This window comes from Polyodon spathula, chromosome 11 (assembly GCF_017654505.1).
Source record: "Polyodon spathula isolate WHYD16114869_AA chromosome 11, ASM1765450v1, whole genome shotgun sequence".
Classification (NCBI taxonomy): Eukaryota; Metazoa; Chordata; class Actinopteri; order Acipenseriformes; family Polyodontidae; genus Polyodon; species Polyodon spathula.
In genome coordinates, this window is record NC_054544.1 from 16,756,294 (window position 1) to 16,781,945 (window position 25,652).

A 25,652-nucleotide genomic window follows, 5' to 3' on the forward strand; every position below is an offset into this window, starting at 1 on the left:
TGTTGAGTTATCTCAGCTATAAGGACTCTCAGCTCCTTCTCAGAAAACTTTTCTTTTCAGTGCGCCAAGAGGACTTTGTTGCCCTTCGTCTGACATATTTCTTTTCGGTTTGTATTTTTGTGATCCACAAAAGGTCATACTGCGACTACTGCTTTTTGTACTCCTAACTCTGCAAGTGCGGCCGCTAAATAGACCAATGTGCTCATTGAGAACCTCATTATCATGATTGCAGATCATTATTTGTGCATGTTGACTAACTTGCATTGCTCTTAAGCTTACATAGAGCGCACTGCAAAATAATTACCTGGCAATTTGAACTTTGCATCCGCAATTATTTGCACTGCGCCTATACTTACATCACCCCCTTTGTGTGCAAACATTAACTGAGATTTTTTTAGTTTTCATTTATTGAAGATTTAGATCTTGAATTAGTAGCATCTGGTGTTTGTGATGTTGACTTGAACCCTCTAAGTTCAGACCTCGCTAAACCATAACTAATTTTATTTGGTATCAGATGACCACCAGTTAGAAATCCCTTTTTGTCACGCCAATGTAGGACTGGAATTGAACTTTGTCCCCTTGGGCTGTCTTATTAATATCCCTATGTTTTCTTTATTCACTTTCTCTACATGCTGTGTGATAGAAAAGGGTAAGAAACTGGAAGCTTAATACAGAAAAAAATTGATGAGGGGACTGGTTTACCAGAATAAAAATAACAGCAGATTACAAGCAATAATTATAGAATTTTAACAGGATACATTTGCACAAGGTTTGCAGTTTTCCATCCTTTTTCTATGCTTATTCTAATACAGAGCTTTAATGTGTATTTTCACAGATATGTTGGCTTTATCATACTTGTTTATATATAACCATGCTTTCACTATACTTTATTACATTTTTACCTTGATATACTGCTATAAGCTTTTATAATCTAAGGCAGTGCACTTTTTCCTCATGTTGTATATGTGGTTTACCTGTACATTCAATGCGGTCTGTCTGTTGTGTAGAGGCATTGGTTTTCTTAATGGTAATTACTAGCTGGCTATACTATACTGGCTACAAAAACTAATTTACTATTTAGTTTGTTAAACTGCAGTTGTCTTAAAGGTGGTATTTAGAAGATTGAAACAGTAAAAAGTATATTATTAGTATAAGAATTATGAAACATAATCAACTCCACAGACGTTAATATGCATTTAACTACTGTACAGCTATGACCATTTTGCATCCCCTAGAATCTTAGGATTGAGAATTAATAAAACATTTTTAAAAACTACAAAGCGGTATGCAATTCAATATGTTAATGTAACATTATTCAGCAGGTTTCATTTGACTTTAGTTAATTGTATAGGGTGATGCAAAACTTTTGGCCATAGCTGTAGGTATTTTATATCAATGGAATCTGACTATAAACATTCATTATAGTGTATCTGCAACCCGCTTTCCAATGGAATGGTGGCTGATCATGATCAAATGTGATTAGAGTCTAATCTCCTTACAGCAAAAACGGTTGCCCTCCAGAGTCCAATAAAGACCGATATTCACTGTAATTATCTGAGCCATTACGCTCTTCATATTTCATTATGTGAAGGTTTTAACCTGCCCTACCTTCACATATCTAAAAGAAGATAGGCATTCTGCTTTCATAAAGAACACGGAAACAAACTGCAGGTATGTCATATGATCCCCAGTGGTAACAGTATCTGGTAATTGAGTTGGTGTGCCGCCTGTGCCCTTGTGCACCGTGATATTGCATTCTTTCCAGATGGATGAACTCTACACACACACTAATCCATTGATTTAGGATGGATAATCCACTGCTATCCAATTTGCTGGGAGGATTTCAACAACAGGGCAATTTGTTCACCAATCTCAACCCTACTCGCATCAATTTGAACTAACAAAGCAATAAAAACTCTATTTTAAAAGAAATCTAAGACTGCCACATGCCCAATCCTAAATAAAGAATTTGAAGAATGCCAGTGGGTCACGGGTCATTTTAAAAAATGCTGGTTTGGGTTTTGCCCTAATAACAGATGGCATCATCCAGGTAATGAAAAAAGACAGAGGATTTTACTCATGAGTTTAAAAAAAGAAAAAAAAAAATCTGGACAAAAAATGAGTGGGGAGTTAAAGTTTAAAGTACACAATAATTCCTTGTCTAAATTGAACAGGGGGGAGAATTAAAGACTATCCAGTTGGAGTATTTATATTTACCAGGTTACTTATCCAGTTTTTGTACCATCTGGAAATTGGTTAATTCCAGTTATTTTGCAGTAGGAACGACATGTTGTTTTGCAAATTTGTGTTCAAAATCAGTTTCCCAAAGTGTTCCTGCAGTCCCAGCTAAATGAATATTGCCCACCTCCTCTGCAGGCTGTATTCCTTGCAGTGTTCATGGCACAGATCCTGAGGATGGCAGTGGCTGGGGACACTGAGCTGAACAGAGTAAAGTGGGCCGGGCTTGATTGACTGAACTGCCGGTGTGCTTACTGTAGGTAGGGAAAGTAGAACAATATCAATGTGCAATTATAGAGAAGGCTGACTTAATTAGCACAAAATATCACAACATGTATGAAGTAAACAAATTCCTAAAAAAGTAGGCTTTAACTAGAACATATATTTGTTATCTTTGTGATTCACCGTGCTTGTACGGTATGTTGCCTCTCTTGCTTTATTATAGAGTAGTTGCTGTATTTTTACTATAGTATACCACACTAAACCGTTCACGTCCATTCACAGCTGCTTCTGTAGAGATGTCTGAGGTCAAAGTAAAGAAACCCATTGTAATGCATCAATGTTCTTTACAGCATATAGAGGCAATCAGTATGGAAAATTGCCAGCAAAATGCATCCTGTACAATGCTACATTAAGGTTTAAAATGGAATACTAGACTATTAACATGACATGGATTTATTGTGTTGCTGTATTGGCAAATGACTTGCTAATCAGTTGTTTGGCCAATATCAGCAGTCAATTCAGAAATAATATGAGTTTCTAATATTCATGTTTTTCCTTTAATCGTTTAAAGGAGTGATACATACAAATCAAAATTGGCAGTGCATAGACTTTTATTCACCTATCTTTCTGTTAAAGATGTTGCATATTCTGATTGCAGTTTTGTTGAGGTCAGGTCTTTTCAAAACAAGAGTCCTTGCATAAATACAGAACTCACTATGAGAGAGAGAGCTGGCTAGGAAGAATGCTCATCATTTATTTTCTGAGGATGAATCTTTGCAATGTTAAACTTATTGTTTCAAATTAAGATGTTGAGACAGTGCTGCATAAAGACATTTCCACTTAGCAGCCTTAAAGAAACCGAGTTAATTTAAGATGTAACATTTCATTCTATTCCCGGTCACAGCCACCAAGCTTGGGGTATTGAAAAGAATTACATTTGAATTGGCAGTGAATGAGATGTCTGGAATCCTTTGCTGGTACTGCACGTTAAAGGTTATAGACTTAAGTGCAATTCAGAACAGTAGAAAGAACAAATAAGAAAGGAAAGGTTAGGCCTAAGTCACACATCATCTCACAATAGACATGCCATTTAAAAAAAAAAAAAAACGATCCAATGTGCGACTGTGTGAGATACAGTGCAGCTCATAACATTTCCCTAGAAATTCAACAATCCCAAGAGCACAGCTGGAAATGATTTACCACTGGATTGAGCTTGGTTTTCAGACTGGTCACAGAGTCATTTAAAAAGAAAATGGCCTGCTTGGCGAAATAAGGATATATTTCAAATTACGCTGTTACTTTAATGATAACTGGGCTGAAAAGGTCACATTATCATAAACTTCAAAGGTACCATAAAACCTATCACTGTACAGGAATGTGGATGATTTTTTTTATGACACGACCAAAAAATTAAGAGTTTCTAACCCCCATCCTCTTCATTTTTTCTTCCTTTTGATGTTTTTAGTGAGGATTTATATGCTTTATGTCTCCATAACTTAGGATAAGTGAAAGGGTAGAATTTCTCATGCCTCAGATATGCAACAGCGAAGCTCAGGGTGGGGTGTTTTATATATACAGCACCGGATAGACAGAGGTGACAACCACAAGATTATAAAACTTATGCTTGTGTTCTCCATATTGGCTCCAGATGCTCTATACTTTGTTGTGTGATTTTTGACTACATATTAGAGCTACAGTGGCATCAGATGTATACTGTACTGTACTAAATGGCACAATTCAAATCCACCCCCACTGTCAGACTCAACATTAACATTTTCAGTTTCTGTTTATTCCAGAAATATATGATGGTAGCAACATCAACATTTTAATATGAATATAAATATGTATTTATTCCAGAAATATATAATGGTAGGTGAGGGTGAGGCAATCCACACACTGGTGGAGGGCGGGCGCGAACCCGGGACCTCTTGCACTAAAGCATAGTGCCGATACCGCTGTACAAAAGAGTCGGTGCGTATATCGGGCTTATGTCTTTGTATGTGAATACGTCACCTACCAGCCCTGCTGCTGTCTTCCCCCGTGCACGCTACACTCTCTCCTGCCGGCCTCAAGTCCGCCATTTTTAAGTGGAGTTATCTGTCATATACTACCAGAGTGGTCTGCAGTTTTGAGGTACGGTATCTCTCCTATGTGTTGAAAGTTCATAAGTACTGTGGTAAATCTGCACATCCCTAAATCAAATGTTTAAAAAAGCAAAGAGTAAAACACAATAAGGGGACCGGGGATGTTCCTAATATTACTAAGAGGTTATCACTCCTTAACTTAGCTCTTGTCTGATATAATGCCACATTTTACACCACTGAAGCGAATCTGAACAATTCAGCCATAATATGATTAGTAAGTATTGGTAGTTACCTGCTCCAACAAATGCAGTTCTTAAATACCTTAACATTTGTTTATAACTTTTGTTTTATTATATAGCTAAAGTTGCCTCATTGGGCATATCAATTAAAATACTCCTGCAAAAAAAAGAGTTGTAACAGAAGTAAGGTGACAACAGTCAGACGTGGTCTGTTATTGAGATCTTATTTCTAAGGTAAAGTATTTTCAGAATTTTTTACTGCCGGAAATAGAGCAGCGTTAAATAGTTTTGTCATACAAGTTTATGTAAAAATCCATACAATACACAGCAAAAATCGAATTTGTATCTTGGAGAACCACAACAGTAGTATGTTATATTTATTATACAGTAAAGCTAAGCTACTTCTGCATTGCATGTCTTTTCAATTACACTTCAAATACAGATTGTAAAGCAGACCTGGCTTCACTTTTAAATATGCAGCATCCCTAAATTCCTCTTAGAATATTACATTTCACATTTTAAATATACTTAGACTTGTGGGGCTGACTTCAAATGTTAAACGCTGGGCCTGTTGTTTAGAAGAAAAAAAAGACCATTCTTTGTTATTAGTCCATTTATTTGTGGAAAATTCCACACAAATATGTATGACACCATGAGTGAAAATATATAACACAGTATTTATAAAAATTCCACAACACAATCTCACACTATGAATTTTAACAAATAATACACATTTTATGTCTAACCCAAACACATTTGTCATACAGGTTTCAATCTAATTTGGCACCTTGATCTTGATCTTCAGTTGACACTTTTTATTACTTACATACAGTAAGATACAATAATGAATAATGGTGGATCTGGCAGTATAACAGTCCTGGCACCTTGCATCCCAGGTGTAGTTCGCATGTTTCTTCTTGTGATCCTTGTTGTGATTTTGACAGGTTATCAGTCCTTTTCATAATTCCCAAGTCTGCTGGAGTATAATCATTAGAACAAAAAGTCAAAGGCTGAAAAAGCATCACTGGCAAACATTAAGTTATTTTTTTCCCTGCCAGTCAAGCAAATAAGGGTTGCAACAGTCTGTCAGACATGAAAGGAAAACAAGGAAATTATGTTTCACAAAGGTGACTCTAGAAATAAAGTGCATTTTCTGAAAGGAAAGTCACAGGACTATATTTTAAACCTAGGTTTTCATGGTAGTTATTAGAAGGTGCACATAACAAAGTACTTACATACACGCTTATAAGGGCTAATGAAAGGTTGAAGTATAGCATCTTTCTCTCAAAACAGATGAGGCCTAGTATTTGCTCTTCCTGGTCTAAGTATTGAATATTTTAATATGTTCAGCTATTTCTATTCATCATTCATGCCTCAGATCTTAAAATTCAAACCTGCTGCAGATATAAATTACGTTTATATGCACTGTATATCTGTCAGTCTTAGGAAGTCAAGATAAATTAAGCATAGGAAAAGGAAGAATGCTGTCAAGTGCAGTAAAAAAACAAAACAAAAAAAAAACCTGATTGCTTAATGCTTTTCTACACTCCTCTGAGAGTTCTACCCTTTTGTACTAGAATTCAAAGGCTTTTATCAGAAGCCTATAGATAATAGAGGCCCATTTACCGTGGTGGAAGCCTCATTTATGTACTGGTAGCATGTATGATTGGTAGCAATAAGATACATCTTAGATGTTAGTTCATAGCTTTATAAGGCAACATTTTGATTTACAAGAGTGAATTAGTATAATCGTTTCATAATTTCTTCCTTTCAAACTTCATATTTTAAATGTCACGTTTCTTGTGCTAAGCCACAGTCCTGTAGTCAATACCTGTATAAATCAATTATTATTATTTTTTTAAACCAAACAAACATTTTATTTAATATTGCTGTGCTCATCTCAGTGGCGGATACAATGTCAACTTTGGTTCTAGGGTTGCCAGTAGGCCACCACAGACAGGAACCGTGAAATACCGCATTTCCCCAAATGAGAAATTCTAGAAGCTTCACTAATACTACAGAATACATGCTATGTTGCAAGTAAAAGCCACATTGACTCCCCAAGTATAGGCCTTCCTTTATACCAACCACAGTTAATTTTTTTTTTCTAATATGTCAATATTTTCACTTTAAGTCAAACAAGGTGTTAAATGTCCAAGTGTCTGCAGTAGGAAAAACACAGAAACAGTACTGACCCCCTCCCCGGCATGTGAAAGGGCTCTGTGCATCTGCGTGTCTGCTTCAGGCCCTAGGCTCCCTCTAGGATGGAAGCTGGGAGGATCCTAGCCTGCCCTTTCGGCCTGCATGTACCTTACAGGCCAGGGTGCCTTTGATCTCTTGGCTTGGAATGAAAGTGGTGAGGTGGAGAGGAAACAGTGTGCTACATTTTATAATCCTGTTACAGGAAAAAAAATAGGCCGGGAAGAGGCAGGATGCAGAAAAAAACAACATTTGGAGGCCATCCCTGTCAAGGGTATTATCGGGCCCACAAGCGTAAGTGACTGATGATTCAAGCCTCTGGATATCCTGATAGAAGTTGGCTTGTGTTGAGGCTTTATGTATTCCTTCCTCTGATACTGACAATTCACCAAGTCCTGAGAAAGAACACTCTTTTTCATTGAAGTCCGCTGTCAATTATTATGCGAGTTCCTCTAAAGAAATTCTGCGGTGTGTAGATTTGTTTTAACATTTTGATTATATGTTATATCATACCCAAATGTTTTAAATAATAATGTTTTCATCTTTCCCAGGCTTGCTCGTGTTCTTTAATGTTTCACAAATCAACAGAATTATTTGCAAACTTCTCTGCAGACAAAAGATAATTAGCCTTTGCTCTAAACAGTCTTATCTCAATTGGGAGTAGTTAAGACTTTTTAAAATAGATTATTTCAGTATTTTAATAGAAGTAACATTTTTTTTATTTACATAACCAAGATACCAAATGGAGATGAACAAATGGAAACACCTGAATTCTGTAGTATTCTTTTGTGTAAACAGAATGCTCCACAATGACTGATTAATTTGTTAGGCAATTAGAATCTCTTACTTGGATTCTTTACTACAGAATTTAAAAGCTCTGTTGCAAATTAACTTCAGCCACAACTAGCAAGGCAGCAGATCTGACAGACTTTCATAGAGGACTCATGGTTGGTACTTGGTTAGCAGTGTATTCAAGACAGCACAAACCAGTGGCTCAAAAGTAATGATTCTATGGGCATGCTGGAGAATTGTTGCATGTTTACACTCCCAATTTCCCCGAAGTAATTAGTAGGAGGGAATCATTTAAAAAAAAAAAACGGTCACATAAGTTTGCAATACTTGTGGACTTAAAACGTCAAATCATAAACATCACTGGCTCCTATAATGGCCTTACTTACTAAAATTATATTAAATTACATTGTGACTCCTTTACACCATAGTCATTAAGCTAAATCCACTAAGCTTTATTTAGATGTATTTATGCAAACCATTTAATAAAACCGCAACACTTCTTTAATACCAAAAAAGCAATAAATTATAAAAAAAAAAAAAAAGTCAACAAAAAATACACAGACTACAGTCCTCAGACTAACTTGCAGCCTCTGTTTGACCTGTTATTTCTAATAGGAGAATGATTCAGGGGCTACATACAGTAGTGCCTGACACATAAAACCTCCTTGGATACTGTAAGTTGTATCGAGGATCTGCCTAAACAGCTCTTTTGCCTGGGTTCAAGGTCTGGTTCAATTATAGATAGTAACCCTGCTGCAGATTGCTATTGAACCACCACAGGCCTGCCAGTTAAATATGTTATTCTTAATGTATATGGTAATTTGGCCCAGTCCTTTTGGCAATTGTGATAGTAATTAAATTGGTGGCACATATATCAGCCTACCCCCATCCCAGGAGAGCACTGATCAGTAGATGTGATAGCCTCTCGTGTCAAACTCCTTGTGCCTAATGGTGTATGTCATTGTTAGAACAAAAAGACTTACTGTTCTTACATTTTTTTATTAAAGCCCACATAATCTTCTGCCTCAAGGGGGCAGCCTTTACCACATGTATTTGAGCACTGTTCCACTGAAGGAGCCAAGCCTAGTAAAGTCTCAATCAAGTTGTTGTCAGATACCCTCGCTATCAGCCACAGCCCTGCTGTACCCTGCTGTACACTTAATTTGTTTGGTGAACTGGGAGGTAAAAGCCCAGGAAAACAAAAATATTTATACAGGGAAAAGGTGGGTGAAGTGGTTTTGTTCAGCTCTTTTTAGGTTTATTTTTTTGCTGTTTCTGAGTTAAGAAAACAAGTAACTTGATTTTAAATCTGGCTTTATTTCCAAACATGCACACAATGTTGGAGACAATCGGGTAAAATCTGGTTCTGTTTTGTCATACCTTATTAGGTGTATATAAACCCACCTCTCTTATGGTAGATAACTTAGCAAATAAAACATGACCTTTATTGCATGCTCTGTACACAGTTGTACCAGCTGCATGTATAAATACAGCACATAACACCACAGGTGCATGAAATTAAATGGATTGTATTTCATATATTTTCTGCATATTTTTTTATTTATATCTAAATAAAATATGTTCCTCTTTGAAACTTGGTATTTATCCAGCATTTTACATAACTATTTTGGGCCAGATCAAACTTACTAGGAGAGCTTGACTGACAGTTTTCTTGTAAAGAATATTACACATCATCTCACTAGTTTAACCGGGTGATGTCCGTTAAAATATTTTTGTTTCAATGACATTTACCCTCGTCTAAATGCTTTGTAATGGACACACCCTAAGCTCAGGCTTAATACACTCTCTTCCGTATGAGTCATGTCATAATGAACAGCCTTTTGAAGAGTTGCTTCAACTGCCAAATACTGTATCTGCTGACACAGCAAACCCATACCACGCCTGCCGTACAGCTCTGTTTATTTGATGCAAAATAATGCATTCAGCCGCAGCAGTACTGACTATTCTTTATATACATTATGCACATGACATGTCCTGAATTTTTGTTGCCCTATATAAACAAACCTGTTGGAACAATTTCTTTAAGTCTTTCAGCATATTTTGTCACTGTTATTATAATGTAACACAGTCAAATAACCCAAGAGGTCTAGAGTGCTTTATACATTCTGTTTTTGCATGATATTTTTTAAATACATGGTGTAACTATCATAAAAGCATAGTACGTTTAGGCAAGGGAAGTCTCATCAATAGGACATCATAAGTTCTAAATGACTTTCAGAGGCCTATCCATCTAACATTCAAAATATAATTGTCCCAGTACTTTTAGCACTACACGTACATTTTTGTATCACTTCTTCAGTTTAATACTGTACTTACAATTTTACTTGTTATTTTAGCTCACTGCAAGATGTAAGAAAAATAAGCAATCACCAGGTAGCCATAGCAACGGACACCAGGCTTACAGGGTTAGCAAGAGTGCAGTTTCAACTTTTATATCTTTTTTGGCATTGGAAAAAAGCATAATACAATGCTGTGAGAGTGAATCCAATAGGACCTATTTTCAATGGCAAAAAAGACATACGAATGTGAGCCTGACATATCCTGATATACAGTACTACTGAATAGGTTATCAATCCATATTTGTATATTCTGTGTATTTCCATTCATTTTAACATTGACCGCAGTACACCATCAGCTGAAGTTTGTGGGGATTTTTTTTCAATCAGCTAAACAATTTGTAATGTGACCAGTCTGGCCACAAAATGTGCTTGAGAGAAACGTATTGGTATATCTTATTATTAATTATTCAGGCAGTTTTGTAGCCAAGAATTACAGATTTTAATCTTGTTGTAAGAAATGTGTTAAATGCCTTTTTAAGATTGTATCTGGTCAATTAAGTTATGTGTCAAGATAGCAACATAATTGCAATAATACATTTACATATTTTAATTGACTGCAGTGCATGAAGGGAAATTCATTACTTGGGGGATCAAACTGTTACTGAAAGGGAGCTATGCCAAGCCTACGTCTTACAAAGCCCACTATCTCCATAGGTTTTTAATGCAAATTCCTTATTTAAAGTTGGAAGAATAAATTGGCAAAGGCTAAATAAAATGAGTTCAGGGCAGTCCAGGGTCAATATCTCATTTATATGTAACATTGTATAAACCACACTGCTCCTGTTTCAGAATTTAAATCTTAGAAGAAAACATCTATGCAATTTCCTGTGGGCAGCTGCCTAAGCAACTAAAAGTCCTTTTAACATGGACACCCACAGAGCATACAATTGGATGTTTCCCTGTCTGTCTCTGGACCTTAGGATTATCATTGGCTGTTGTGTGGGATTGTTTGATTGTACGGTATATGAAAGACAGTATACATCAATATCCAATGCTGGCTCATAACCATATCCACTCATGTGTCAGAATAAGAAGATGGTAAATTTCAGCAAAGAAAATGCATGAAGCAATTTATATGCAACTACAATACAGTAGGTGCACTTTTGGCATGAATAACTACACTATGCCTAAAAAAAGAAGCTAAGTATGTATTAAAGAGTAAATACAATAGCTTCAACCCAAACACTCTCCTCAAAACTCATTTGTATCTGGCCCAAACTATTTCTTCTCACATAACTGATTATTATGTCTTTGCATGGAGGGGATCTATGACGATGGAAGAGATTCTGTTTGAATGTACCTGTGGCAGGGCAGAGCCCTGCCATGTAAGGTAAATGAAAAGTGTTATGATTTAAATGTATTGTTTGGTTTTATGTAGCACAGGTGTTTAAAAGTATTATTTTATTATAGTTGAATGTAGTTTGCCAGAGGCGATGTTTGCAGCTTGTCTCTGCCAGACTACCTCTCATGAGAATGCGTGGTCGGCAGCAAATGAATTATTAACAGATTGCCTGTCGATTACGCAGATATAAAAGTCTTGTGTAGAATGTGGTCATCTCCAGATTGACTAAGTGCTTGATAATCTGGACATGACCACATGTATAAAAACCTGCAGTGTTTACTGATCTGGGTGGGTGATCAGAGAGGAGGATCTGCCAGAGAGCCGGGAGAAAGAAGTTAAAGGAAAAATAAATAATTGCTACTTGTGTTGGAAGGACCAGCACGGTACTTGTTGTTGGTGGAGTCATTATTTTTGTGTTCATGATTGTTTTGTTAAAACTGTTTATTTTGGCTCTGTAAGCTGTATTTTTATCAGTCCTTTTTGTTACGACCACCAGCGCTTCAATTTGCAGTACCTGTGTGTGTCAGTCAGCTTCCTTGTCTGGGAATGTCACCGTCAAGCCTTCCTGTTACAGAACCTCATACAGATGTCAGTGGGCTCGTTAAGTAAGTGAGCGGTTCAGAGCGGCTCAGTAAAAGAATCTACTTAACGACTTGCTCAGTTCCGCTCCTGAACATTTCTCATCAGTGATTGGAGGGGGCGGACGGAATGGCCACCTGCAGGAAGCAAGTGGAGACGACAGGCAGGATTGACAGATACGTTTGTCAAGAACGATGAACTGCTTTCGACTTATGAAGTTATGGGTTAGCTGGCTAAATAAGATGGTAAAAATTGTTGTTTTCGAATTTGTATCATTTCATTTCATTTTTAAAAATGTGTATGGCTGTTTTACGGTTATTAATGTATTATTATTAGGCTTGTAGCATTAACATTATTCATAATTTTCATTATTAATGTCGGTATTAAACACAGCCAGATATGAGGTTCAGTCCAAACAGAGCGTCAAACTCAGTGAGGTACAGCAGAGGACAGTAACTTCACACAAGGCCATTTCATCTATCACCACCTCAGAAATACAAACAAGCAAAGAATTATTATTCTCCATTTTTAAATGTCGCTCAGCGCTCTCGTGGAGCAGAGTTAAGTCATTTAAATCTGCTCAGCGTGCTTTCTGAGCGTTCTTACTCTGAGCAGCTCACTTACTTAATGCACCCAGTATAATGGCAGTTAGAAACCTACACATTGAAAAAGAAAATGAAGCTTCATGATTTGAGCCCATAAGGCTCAATGTTGGAGAGCCATTTTATCAGATGTATTATGGCCTTTATTTTATTATTTGAAACAATCATTTATAAGACAATGTCCTGGCTAGAAAAACACCTCTGGAAAATGTGATCAATTGCCTTCACACACTCCAAAATGGAAAATTCTGCTTCAAGAAAAAACACTTTTCCATAAACTTTTAAAAACATTACCTTTTTTTTTTTTTAACAGATTGTTTGGATATTTCACTTTTATCATTAGCAGGTCCTTTTCATAACATTTTAAGGACTGTTTTTATAATGTGTTTTTAAAGCCCATTTTCACTCATTTAAGTTTGCAGATCATTAAACCTTTTTTCAATTGTTCTCTTGACGATTTATTAGTTCCTAAAAGTATGTATATAAACGCCTTTAAATAAATACATAAATAAACAAATCCTTAAAACTGTTTGTTTTGTGAACAGAGCCCTATGTGTTCCGTGTAATCTCTTAATGCTATGTTTTCATTTACTGTACGCCAAGGAGCACAACAAAAGTGATCACAAATTGCTGATTGCAGCATCAAATGAGACTTGCATGCTCTAACGTCTTTGCTCGAACATCTGGGTTTGTAACTAGGTGCCCTGCAGAGTTCTTTGTTTTTCTGTAACAATTTCCCAAGCTTTGGCTGACTCATACACTGCATAGGTGTTGATTGGCTCCTCTGCATCCTTTCAGAGAATGTGACCTGCCTATGATAACTGTCATTCATGGCTGGATAAAACCAAGTGGTTCTGACTGACTACTTGTTAAACAGGTTTGTTGGTAACAAGAGCCTTCCATGTGATGTTTAGCATCAGCAGTTAGCAACAAAGCAGGTAAGGTTATTCTTGTAGTGTACGATTATAAACAGTAAATAATTAATAATAATGTAAGATTACCTTCAGGTAAGAAATTAAATCAAGTCAACATGGGAGTAACCATAATATCTGGATTGCATCTGTAATAGAATAAATGATCAGAACGCCCGGTACAAAGGTACAGTATCACACTGGTACTGATATGGAATGGTTTTACTGGTGTTCCTGCTTATCACTGGGATATCATTATTATGTGAAAATATCACAGTGCTATTATTTGGTGTACTAGTGTCTCATGGCTGCAGCTGTGCTACACTGTAGTTGCATTGTCATTGGTGACAACAGCTTAATTCTCCTCTGTTTTTCATAATTTTCTTTGATGACAATAGTATTTTCAACCTAATACCATTGCTTGTTCCAGACCGTAATGTTTAAAAAAAACATTTTGAATTGCAAAGTAAATAATAAACACAATTACATGAGAAGACTTTGCTAATGCAAGTCACGTATGTTATGACATGACCTTAATCTAAAAAGCCTTCCCTAAAACGCTGCAGTTATTGCATCTATTGTCTCTTAACAAAGAAATCAAAATTGTTTTTCAAACTAATTACTTACTGTAATGCTACAAATGCAGATATTTAATTTCCCACATTTCCTGCTGTGTTCCTTATAGCATACCACCTTAATAATAAGGGTTATTTTACTGTTCAGCCTGCTTAGGGTGAAAGCATCACACATGCCTTATGTTAATTACAATTATTTTTGTATTTAGCATTTTGAAATAAAATACTGAGTTATGTCCTGTCTTGTAGAACACAAAAATACAGTAATATCATAGTATAGTATATATAGATTATACACTTCAAAATAGTCACAGTAGCCAAGCTTTACTCCCACTTTTGTTACATTATGTAATACTTTACTTCCAACAAAAGTATATCAACTGGATAATAACTTTATCTACTGTACTGTATATTTGACCTCTGAAGGGCTGAATATATCTAAATACCAAAGGGTTGATAAGTCAAAATATATAGGTTTGAAGAAAAAACAGTTTTTATCACTTTGCTAGCTGATTTTTTTTTTTTTTTTTTAACATTCAATGCGTTATAAATGGCATCTGATTATCATAACTTTGAAATTACAGTAGCGTATGATTGGAGTATGATGTTATGGAAATGCAACTGTTAATGTTACATTGGATGGTTACTGTTATAAAGTGTGCTGAGATTGTTCCTTGGGTACACTTTTAAGTTAAATAGTTTTTTGTTGTTGTTTTTTTTCAGTTAAACTTCATTATTACTGTTTTCATTTTTCTTTCACAAAAATTGCTCTTAGGCACAACCCTTTGGGAAACCTGTCCCATTATGTCCAATAACACAAATGAATCAACAAGTGTGACGACTGGAACTCCATTCATTAAACAGGAAGAGAGTACGATCGACACCATTTCATTGCACCAACCTTTGCCCTGTTAACCCCTCCAACACAAGATGTGTGAGAATGTAGACAGAGCAATAAGATACAACATTTGGAAAATGTTTTTTGTTGGTCAGGAGATTGTTCTCAAGCTGGCGGCTAAAAGGACCTGCCTTTCCATTAAGAAGTTAAACAGTGATCTGTGTTCATCCCTTTAAACATCTCCATGTCAGTCTTTATAGACTTGCAAGGGCCTTGTTCCATTGTCAAAGGAATTTGGCAGTTATGTCAGCAATGTACTTCAATTGTCTGAGCCTCCTTGTTCAAATGAAGTGTACTGTATAGTGATATTTTTAAAGACATTATTGATTTATTTTCAAATGTTTTACCCAGAAAAAACAACTGCGATAAAACATATTACTTGCAGGTATGCCCTCAGGGACATTACAGAAAGCCACAGAAGTCAGCAATAAGTTACATTATATAATTTCCATCACTAGAAAACTCTGAGTGCACAAATGGCTTCATGTAAATACTGTACTGTTGTAAAAAAAAAGAAAGATCTTTAGCATTTTCTATATGGAATCTGGAACAGTATCTTAATGAAGTTGAACAGTAAAGTCAATATCCAATATTAGCAGGCTCTGGTATTATATTTCCAGATGCCACAGAAAGTCTGGCTGATGCAGCAAACAGAAGTGTCGGAACAGGGTATAATGTCAGCATCTTCTCAATTGCAACCCAGGCAGCATTATGTCACTCAGGTGACAGGTGTAATATTGTCAGAGCTCACAAAAGGCTTAAAAAGCACCCAGGTTTGAGAAATGCAATTTATTGTTTGGGCAAGAGTTGTCAAGTTAAATGTGGAAAAGTATCATGGACTGGTGTAGGCAGTGTTACAGTCATGACCTTGTGACAACAGGAGCTGTTTTAATGTGCCTGCTTCCCTCACCTTTATGGAAAGGCTATTTATTTTCCAGTGACATCCTGGTGACAAATCACAGAGATTGAACTGGTACTGCTCACTCAGCAGAGGGCAATGTCTTAGTGACGGGCATAGGACTTAAGAGAGAGAGAGAAAGCCGTGAAAGGAGAGCCCACTAGTGTACGTATCTCTGGTTTACTTGGTTGGCCATTGCATGGTCTCTCTGACCTTTCTAGGAATGTAACCCAAGGACGTCCAGTCATGCAAATAATACCTGTGCATGTTGTATTTTCAAATGATGGCACTTCTGAGAATGCTAATGAGGGTCAAGATTTTTTTTTTAATAAAGCCTTTATTTATTTATTTATTTATTTAACAAACTGCAGTGGTCATTAAATGCTACTACTTTTATAGTCAGTACCTTGGGGACTGAATTAAACTATTCTTGAGGTATACTGCATGAAGTACTGCAATAAAAGCAGAACGATAGTTGGAAAAAAATAGTTCCACTGATATATTGATTTAATTACTTTCCCACAGGGTAATGGAGGTTTTGCAGTGGTTTGGATGCTGATCAACGTTCATTTGTCCAATTTGTAGCTACTAATACTAATGCATAAAACAATGTTCCCTTTGTAAACATACATTATTTATACTAACTGAGTCTTTGATGAGGTAAGGAAAACATGTAGGCACTAAACTAGGCTATTTATTAAGCTGTGAAAAGGTCTAGAGTAAGTGTTTTAATAAAGTGAAAGGGGGTGAACTCCTTCAGAAGGTCAAAGCTGAGTTTGCGTTTTAATTTTTTCCTCTCCAGCTGTCCCATCTTTAGTTCTGTCCCAGCTGTACTGTAGCTCAGCTAGAGAAAATGCTGCTTTTATTCATTTATTTTTTATCTTCAGTGACAATGCAGTGGTAATCCAGTGGTCTTGCACGGAGAGGAAACAGAAGTACCAAGGCGACTACAATGGTACAATAAAATTGTACCACAGTGACACAGTCGTACCAATAGTATCACCATGGCAGCCTAAAGTCAAACGTTACTGTGAGAACCAAAAAACAGAAGAAGTGACTTTTGCTGAGACATAGACATGCAGAACATTTAGGACACAACTGCACCTGTTGCAAGTAACTGTGGATAACTGAGAAGTGATACATAATGAAGAAAGTACAACTCCCTTCAAAGGGCCTGACAGTACATTTTACACTCTGCACATTTTCTGGATGCCTGTGTAAATTGGTGTTTTTGTTACTAGTGGAGGTGGCTGAAGGGCATGATTGAGATATTGATCTGTAAAACAATGCTGCCTCCAATGCAGCCTTCGTTCATCACTTTTCACACCCTCTCACATTCACACTGAAAAGGTGCTGAAGAGCATTAGAATGGAGTTAAAGTTTTGGTCTTATTTTGCCAGATCTATAAAGTACAGTTAATAATTTAGCCATTATTGAAAAACAAAAAATCTGAATAATTATCTCAATGCTTGAAAAGAAAATGAACTGGTAAATAAATGACCCCATGATTCAGCAGAGTTGCTTTGTTCGGTCAGGGATAATGCTAACTGTATTGGGGTCAGATTTTACATATAAAGGCCTCATTCAGTGGTGTTGAGTCAGACTGTGCAGTAACTGAATTTAACACAGCAACCATTAAACACATACAATTTGCCATACAGAATAAGTATAATACTATTCATATTTTATACCAAAAGCTATACAAAAAATCTGAGAGTTTAGACTGGAAAGAAAATATTATTTGGTGAAAATAAAATAAATACACTAAATGTGCATTCTAATATACTTCCTACTAGGTGAATGTGGACAGCGCTTTTTAAAAATATAGTAAATTAGCAACAAACATTATTCTGAAATGTCCACTGTATGCACATATCCATAACAATAGAATCTCACCTGCTAAAAGCATGGCCATGTGTTTTGCGAGTTCCTGGGTGTAAAGAGACACTTGGCTTTGTGGGAGTATCAGAGGACATCCACTGACCTGTTCTCCTGAGCTGTTGTGGGGAAGTGCTGCAGTGAGGAAATGTAAATGGACATTTTAAATTGGGGATAAATAAGGCAGTTGTTGTATTTTATTTTTTATCTAACTGTCTGATTTTAACACCAGTCAATGTTTTTCTCTGATTAGGCCATTGGTGGCTCTACTAATGATCCACTTTTCACTTTTTCTGTTAAAAGACTCAACAACCTTTTAAATAATTTTGAAACAATTTATCTGTGATGTCTCCATCATCTATGACTTCTACTACTACTACTACTAATACAGTACCTCTTTTGGTGAACAGTATTCAGAGGCAGCAGTGAGACACTTATTTAGCTATTATTAGACCGGGCCATTAGAAAATATACTACAGGACAATAATCATTGGAAAGCAAAGAATAGTCATTTATTGACATCTCTACTATGTATCTTGGAAATGGTACAATATTGATTCTCCTCTTGTGCAATCTTATAAAAGAAACATTGTCCTTTAACTGTACACCTTATCCCATTCAATTTTGGTTCCTCCATGCCAGGGAACAAGCTGTTCCTTTATTTCATAGCTATGTGAAAGAGAAAGCACACAGCTAATTAAGATGTGTGGAGGTGGGTGGACAAATGGAAATGGTAGAGATGGGTGTTAGTAAGAGAAAATTGCACAGAATGGCACATTACAGAAATAATATGTTTTTACTATAAAAGCTTTATGTAACCCCCAAACCTTCCTCAACCTACAAATCTAGTAGACTCATTCAGCTGGAGGTGCCTTCAATCTCTCCCTGATTAACCTTGGGTGACTGTTCTGTATCCTAATGGCATGAATTGGACTTTCTTTCAGAACACATCTAACACGAGACATGAAGTAAATAGGATAAGAAGTAGGGGGGAGAGGAGACCTGGACTTAATTAGATTGTGTGTGTGCATGCGTGCATGCGTGTGTGTGTGGGCATTGGCGTGCAGGCGTGTGTTGCTAGTACAGTGCAGTATATCTTGTCTGTAGGTGTTTTTCTATGATACCAAAAATGTATGTCAATTTGAATTTAGTATGTGTATTGTCCTGTTATATACAAATGGTAATCTACATGTAAATCAAAGTAAATGTAACCCATTAAAGTATAATATGTTAGTAATACTTTGTCCTGACCTCAGTAGCTTCCAGAAGTCAAGCAGGGTTAATGCCAGTTACTTGGATGGGGGGCCTTAATGAAAATCATGGGTGCTGGTGGCTCAGAAAGGGGGGGCGGGTCAGCTAAAGCCCTCAAGGGGGCACTGCACCATCCATCCCAGAAGACATAGACCCGAGGTCCCGGTCTACACTCCAGAAATTAACACCCTTTTCAATGAAAGAGCATATGTCATGGATAAACCCCAAAAAATGTAATAAACCTGCCACATTTCTTTATCCTAACTATATTCTCAAAGGACAACAGAATTTTTCTTCCGCATGAGCTAAATCCAGAAAAGAAAACCTTTTAACGCTACGGTTTAACATTTATGTGATGGTTTTGTCATCATAATCAAAGCAAGTAGCTGCCTGCTGTTTCAATTTAAATCTGGCTTCTGTTACTGACACTGTTTTGTGACGTTGTGCCTGTTGCCTGGTTACCGGTTTGCAGTACAATTTATATTAAAAAAAAGGCTACTAAATCTGTCTGGCTGTAGGTGAATTTTTTTTTTTTATTATTTAAACAAAGCTGAATTTAAATCAGAAATAGCTTAGTGCATGAATCAGTTATATATACAGTATGTACATATACACACACACACACAATGCTCACAATTGTGCATCTCTTGTCAGGATGACTCACTGATATAACACTTGGTCACCAAGTTGGTTATACATGATTAAATACACAATTCAGATATAGCATATGGTATTGGCACAACATGTTTCTTCTCCAGCCTATACAATACACACTCCTTAGTTGGGACCAGGTTATGTTTTTTTTTTTAAAGTCCCATCAGATTATTATCACAGGGCAGGAATGAGTAAATCTTACTTGGTATGTTCTTTCTTACATTAAACTATGCCATTTAAATTAGAAAAACAAGCCAAACTGGTCTGCAGTATCAACAGCTGGGCAAAGACCCAGATGCGATAACAATGACAACAAATTTTTTTTCAAGGATGGTAACATCATGTAGGAGTAATACGCAGAGGTTGCTTGCCATATAGATAGCAAAGAAGAAAACAAAACAACAACAACAAAAAAAAAGATTTCACTGCATTACATAAGTCCATATAAATGTTGTAGGCAGTGATGGATGAATACTGTTCAGACTTTTCAGGCCTAACAGGAACTGGGTGAAAAAGTTGATCAGTTCACAGATAACAACATTTGCCTATTGTGTCTGACACTAAGTTTAGGTCAAATTGTCACATGATTTGAATGGAATGAGTAAGGCTGATCTTTTGATTGCAAACATAAGAACATACTGTAATAAAGGAAATGTGAAAATGAACTTGAAATTTGAAGCTACTTATTATTTAATGAAAGCACCACTGTGATGTCACCTAAAATCCAATAAACATTTTATAGCAATGTGTAGTAAATGATTAGGACTGTCAGTTTTCAAAACTTGTATCACCATAATAATAGCTGGAGAGGCTAACACATTGGGAATGGAGTGTGCTCTTAATGTGCCTCTGACACTCTGGAAATCATATATATTGAATGTATGTGTACTGTAACAATAAAATGTTTACTTCTTTAATATGAGGAACAATAATAAGGTAACTAAAGCCAAGAGAGCCTTGTTTAACTGGTAAAATACCTGTCTGCTCTTCATGTCTTTTACTGCAGCAAAGAACTCTGATCCTGGTGTATTTGGTTGACTGGTCAGTTCCATAAGCGTGGGGTCTTTTATGTAAATGGTCTGTCCAACACATAACTGATTCATTTGGTAAACAAATGGAAGCACTGTGAAATATATACAAGCTGCATCTCAATTTCAGTCTTGAGGCAGCAGATCTGGCAGATTGATAGTCAATTTATTAGAGGTCTGTGTCTCCATATCCAAGACTAATGATGTTACTTGAAGAGTGGTCTCAAAAGAGACAACTAGGCATTTCTGGTGAAAATAATTAGCTGCACATATTACTTATTCACTCCTAATACAAGTATGGATTGTTAAATACCAGCGTATATATATATATATATATATATATATAATATATATATATAATATGCATGCAATAATTACATTTAAGCATACAGTATGAACATGACAAGATAGCAGTATTTTTTCTAAAAAAACATATTCAACATACTTCTTCAATAGGAGCAATATTGCAAATGCACATGTATTACAAAATCCAACAGAGTGAAATCAATACCACATTGTATCATTTTCATTCTTAGATCCCACAGCTGGATATGTTTACTTGGTCCCAGACGCTTCTTGAGAGTTTGGGTTGGAGAAAAAATGTGCTCTTGGTTGATAGGGAATGTTGTTTGCAGTAAGTCACTGATTTTATAGCCTATTGCTTTTACATTTTAAGAAGCCTTGGAATTTTTCCAGGACGTATCAGGGGATTATACAACCATCCCTAGAGATCATGGTAACCTAACATTATCTACAAGTGTGATACAGATTGTCAGCATTCAGTGAATGGTGAGCACCTTGAAAAAGTAATTTTCCAAATACCTTTGGCCAGATTCACAATGGCTGGGTTTACATGCACATGACTCTACAGTCTTGACTCTGTGACGCTTTCTCGCGATAAAAATAGCTGTAAAAACCAATGTAAACCTGAGCAAGAATCGTACTTGTGGCTCACAAGGTATTACCAGTTAAGATCCCATTTTTCTGACTTAATATCACGTAATCTCCAGCAGAAAGGCCGTACAAAACATCAACACCCCCAGCACACACACACACACACACACACACACACACAAACACACACTGTACATCTATGGTCTACTTCAACACTATAACTGCCGCGGTTATATGGTTACACAGAATCAAGGTTGAGTTTCTGCAGCCTGCAGCTTTGCTGTTTTGTGATTGAAATGTTTCTGCTGAAGCGCTGTGCCAAGCTTCAAGATGGACTCTCTCCTACCTTGTACAAACAAGTAGCTAATGCACGGCATAATATAGAATGTGAGCAACAACACGTGAATTCATGTATCTTATTAAATGTTTTTATCTTTATGGCAACGCGTGAATCTCTCCTCACGATATTCAGAGTCGTTCTTACCCTACTTAGTATGCAGACAGGGATATTTAAATATCCCCTTCCCCTAAATCATGAGGACTGCAGTAATTTGCATGACATGGAAACGCAATTCCTGAGAAGTACGCCCAAAATATTGTGAAGAAAACTGTCATGACTTGTCCATGTAAACAACAGCAGTGAGTGATATTTATAAACCAAGGCCTGATCTGTTATAAATCCATGAACAGGCATGTCTGAACCATGCAACTGTATTAATAGAATGTATGGATTTGCCTCGTAATATTCATGGATATCCATGTTATAGCTACCTATATAAATTACCAAGTAATCCAAACTCCAAACTATGATGCAACGATTTAAAAAAAAAAAAAAAAAAAAAAAAAACACCTTCTACAGCATGGACGGTTTAATAATGATGACTGTGACACCATTTGACATAGTACCCAGCCTCAATCTAAACAATTTGCTAAATGTATTCCTATCAGTGATGTCTGACCTCTCCACAATGCATATGGAGATAAATGGACTACCACTGTACAGGACAGAGCATGTGCAGGAATTGCCACAGTGGAATACATTAGAACAGATAGTATCATTAGGATAGTCTTTTTTCAATTTGAAAGCAGTTCTCAGTAGTTCAGGGATGGAAATAAGATTCCTTTTGCATAGCAGTTTGATCCATTCCTGATTTTACTATAAGTTTAATAAGACACGCTTGTGCTTGTTGCCGCTACACTGGGACTAATCGAATACATATTAAAGTGTGGATGGGTGAAACTGTTATGCAATGGGAGTCTTATTTCCAGCCCTATAATGGTCAGTTTTTTTTTTTTTTATGTACTGCTTAATTAAAACACAAAAAGCAATTCTAATTTGGATTTGATGTAGGCAGTTACAGGCACAGAGTAAATAAACACATGATGCCATCTCACAGCTGGTAAATGCAAAGAGAGAAGAAACTTACATAGTGCTCTTTGTTGCATTTCCCAATAATGGTACAGTTTTCTTTAACAGTGTTATTCCAAATGTATTTATTTTTGCATTATTTTACAGTAAATTGCCATTGATAAATATTTTCATATTGTAAATAGTTTTGTTTAATATTAAGTTAATCCAATTAATATCAAAAGAAGGCAATTATATGATTCCTGTAAAATAAGGCTTCCATGCAACAAAGTTGACCTGGGGCATAATCATACTACCTGTATGTGGTAAGCTGTAGAGACTACAAACAAAGGTTGTCTTCCTTGGAGCCATATTCGTGTATTAATATTGACAAATAAGACATGTTTCCATTTTGCTTAGTAAAGTAGACCAGCAGACATTTTTTTTATTAAGGTGGGCTAATACTCAGTGCTATAAAAGGGGTTCCAGCAACCCCATTAGTGGTGTATTTGCCATCGTTTCTTGCTGTATATATATATGCTGCTTGAAAATCCCTCTGTTTCAATACTAGCAATATTCAATTTTCTAAGACATTTTCAGTTTAAAAACAAAGGCATTTCAATTCATTTTACAAACAAAGCAGAACATATCTGACCCAACTTCATCTAACAGGTTAGGGAGGAAAGTCAACACTATGTTTAGCTACTTTGAAATTAATTTATCAGCTTCAACACAACTTTTTTTCCCCAGCAGTATCTTACCATCTGGCTATGTGCTGTTGCTCTTCACTACGTGTCAATGTTATTCAGTAACCAGCTTTAAAAATTAGAGCAGTACAACAATTAGGAAGTCCCTCATCCATCATAATGAAATATTACAGCAATTAGAAAGCTTAAATAATGCTGACCAGTCTTTACAGAAGCAGGGCATTGGAGTTAGCAGGGGGGAAGTGAGGATAGCAGCTTTCTGGGAAACCAAGCCAAGAAATCGTAAAATAAGCAATTACAAACGTTAAATTGTAGTGTACAGTACTGTATTACAGTACATTTCTTTTTGTTTTCGGCCTCAGGCTTCTAATTTGAGCAATACCTAATATGACAGAGCCCTCAAAGTATTACCTCCAGAGCCTATTCTATTGAGCAGGTACAACAGTTTAATGATTCAGCTGAAATACAATTGTTTCAAAGTAATTCGCTCCATTCTGTGACCATTTCAACAATCACTTGAGGGTCCAAGTTGCAGTTTCAAGGGAACCCAAAACTTTTTCTTGCATTCGTTAACTTTTCTAATTAGCATGCACATTGCTCTTATTTGTATGAAGAAAGGCTTGAAAACCAAATTACTATGTTGCTGCTGACCAGAAAATGGTGGGAATTAATGAATTTACTATAAAATAAAAAATAAATAAATAAATGTGCATAGTCTTTAAAATGCAAGAGTGCACATTTCCTTTAAAAAGAAAAAGGATAAAATATAAAATGTTTATTTATAGTTTTGGAACAGACAGATGTCAGATTTACTATGTTTTGCTGCACTGCAAAATACAACTGCTTTTTGTGAAGTTTCAAAACAAAGACTAATTTTAGCTAGAAAATAAAACTTTTTAACAGGCCAAATTAAAATGAAATGTGAAATGGTAAATTATAGCTGCAAATTACATTATGAATCTGTATAATAAATAATATGAACTATTTGTTCCCCTATTTGAACCTGTCAGTGACTCATTGCTCTATATTGTTACTATTTTGGTGTACTGTCCCTTTAAGAGTTTGAGCTGCTGGCCTGTTTGAATATTTGGATTGTGGAGGAGTTTTGGCGAAACTGCAGAGTTTGGAAATTCTCTACTTTATAATATATAAAAGATTTAGAACACTCATTTCAAATCAACAAGCCAGCATTATTTTACTGGAAAATCTGGGAAATCCGGAAAAGAAGGACTGGGAAAAACAAAAGAGAAAGAAAAGGATAAGGGGAAACTAGAAACTTTAGTAAGCGCTATGTATGGGCTCCATCTTCAAAGTCTCAGGCCGTCACATACAAAATCTAACTAAACCATGAGAAGGAAACACGTTTTATTCATCAGGGATCAAATCCATTTTTTATTTTAATTAAATCGTGTAGTGTACGTAACGTTTTCAAAGACTTGTCTGTTTTGTTTTTGTACGGTACGTCGTAATGTTTTGAAAATAACTGAAGGAATAAAATCGACTATTCTACATGACAACATATCTATTTAAATTGAAATCATACAAATGAACATGGTAGTTTTTAAATTTTAAATCCGACATAGGCTGTACCAGATAACAGTAGTCTGAATATTGTATAGTGTAAACATTTTCTTCCGGTTTTGGGATGTCACATTCACATTCTTTTTTCCAACGACATTTTATTTATTTATTTATTTATTTTAACGAAATAGACAAACGTAATTTAAACTAGTTTGTATTGAGCTGCCCTCCGAAGTATTTTTTTTAACGTTTCTGAAAGTTTCTACCTCTTGTGCCTGATGAGCGATGGTAACACCTGTTGCTTCCCCATCCGTGTCGAACATGAATTGACTCAAACAAAAGGCAGCAGGGAGAGATAAACGAATTTACACTCCGTAAAATTATTTGGCATTGACAGTGTTTTGTTGACACTTTTGCTTACTTTCATAAACA

General features: G+C 36.1%; 1 long non-coding RNA gene across 2 annotated transcripts; it reads right to left on the bottom strand.

The window, feature by feature from the left end:
* Nucleotides 1-5,441: 5,441 nt before the first annotated feature.
* LOC121322852 lies at nt 5,442-25,541 on the bottom strand. Of its 2 annotated transcripts, none has more exons than XR_005951100.1 (3): nt 25,487-25,541; nt 17,836-17,952; nt 5,442-5,756 (listed from the first exon to the last, which is right to left on the bottom strand). It is a non-coding gene; the product is annotated as an uncharacterized LOC121322852 (long non-coding RNA). The 2 variants fall into 2 exon arrangements; XR_005951101.1 differs by having other exon boundaries at nt 5,442-5,759.
* Nucleotides 25,542-25,652: the final 111 nt, after the last annotated feature.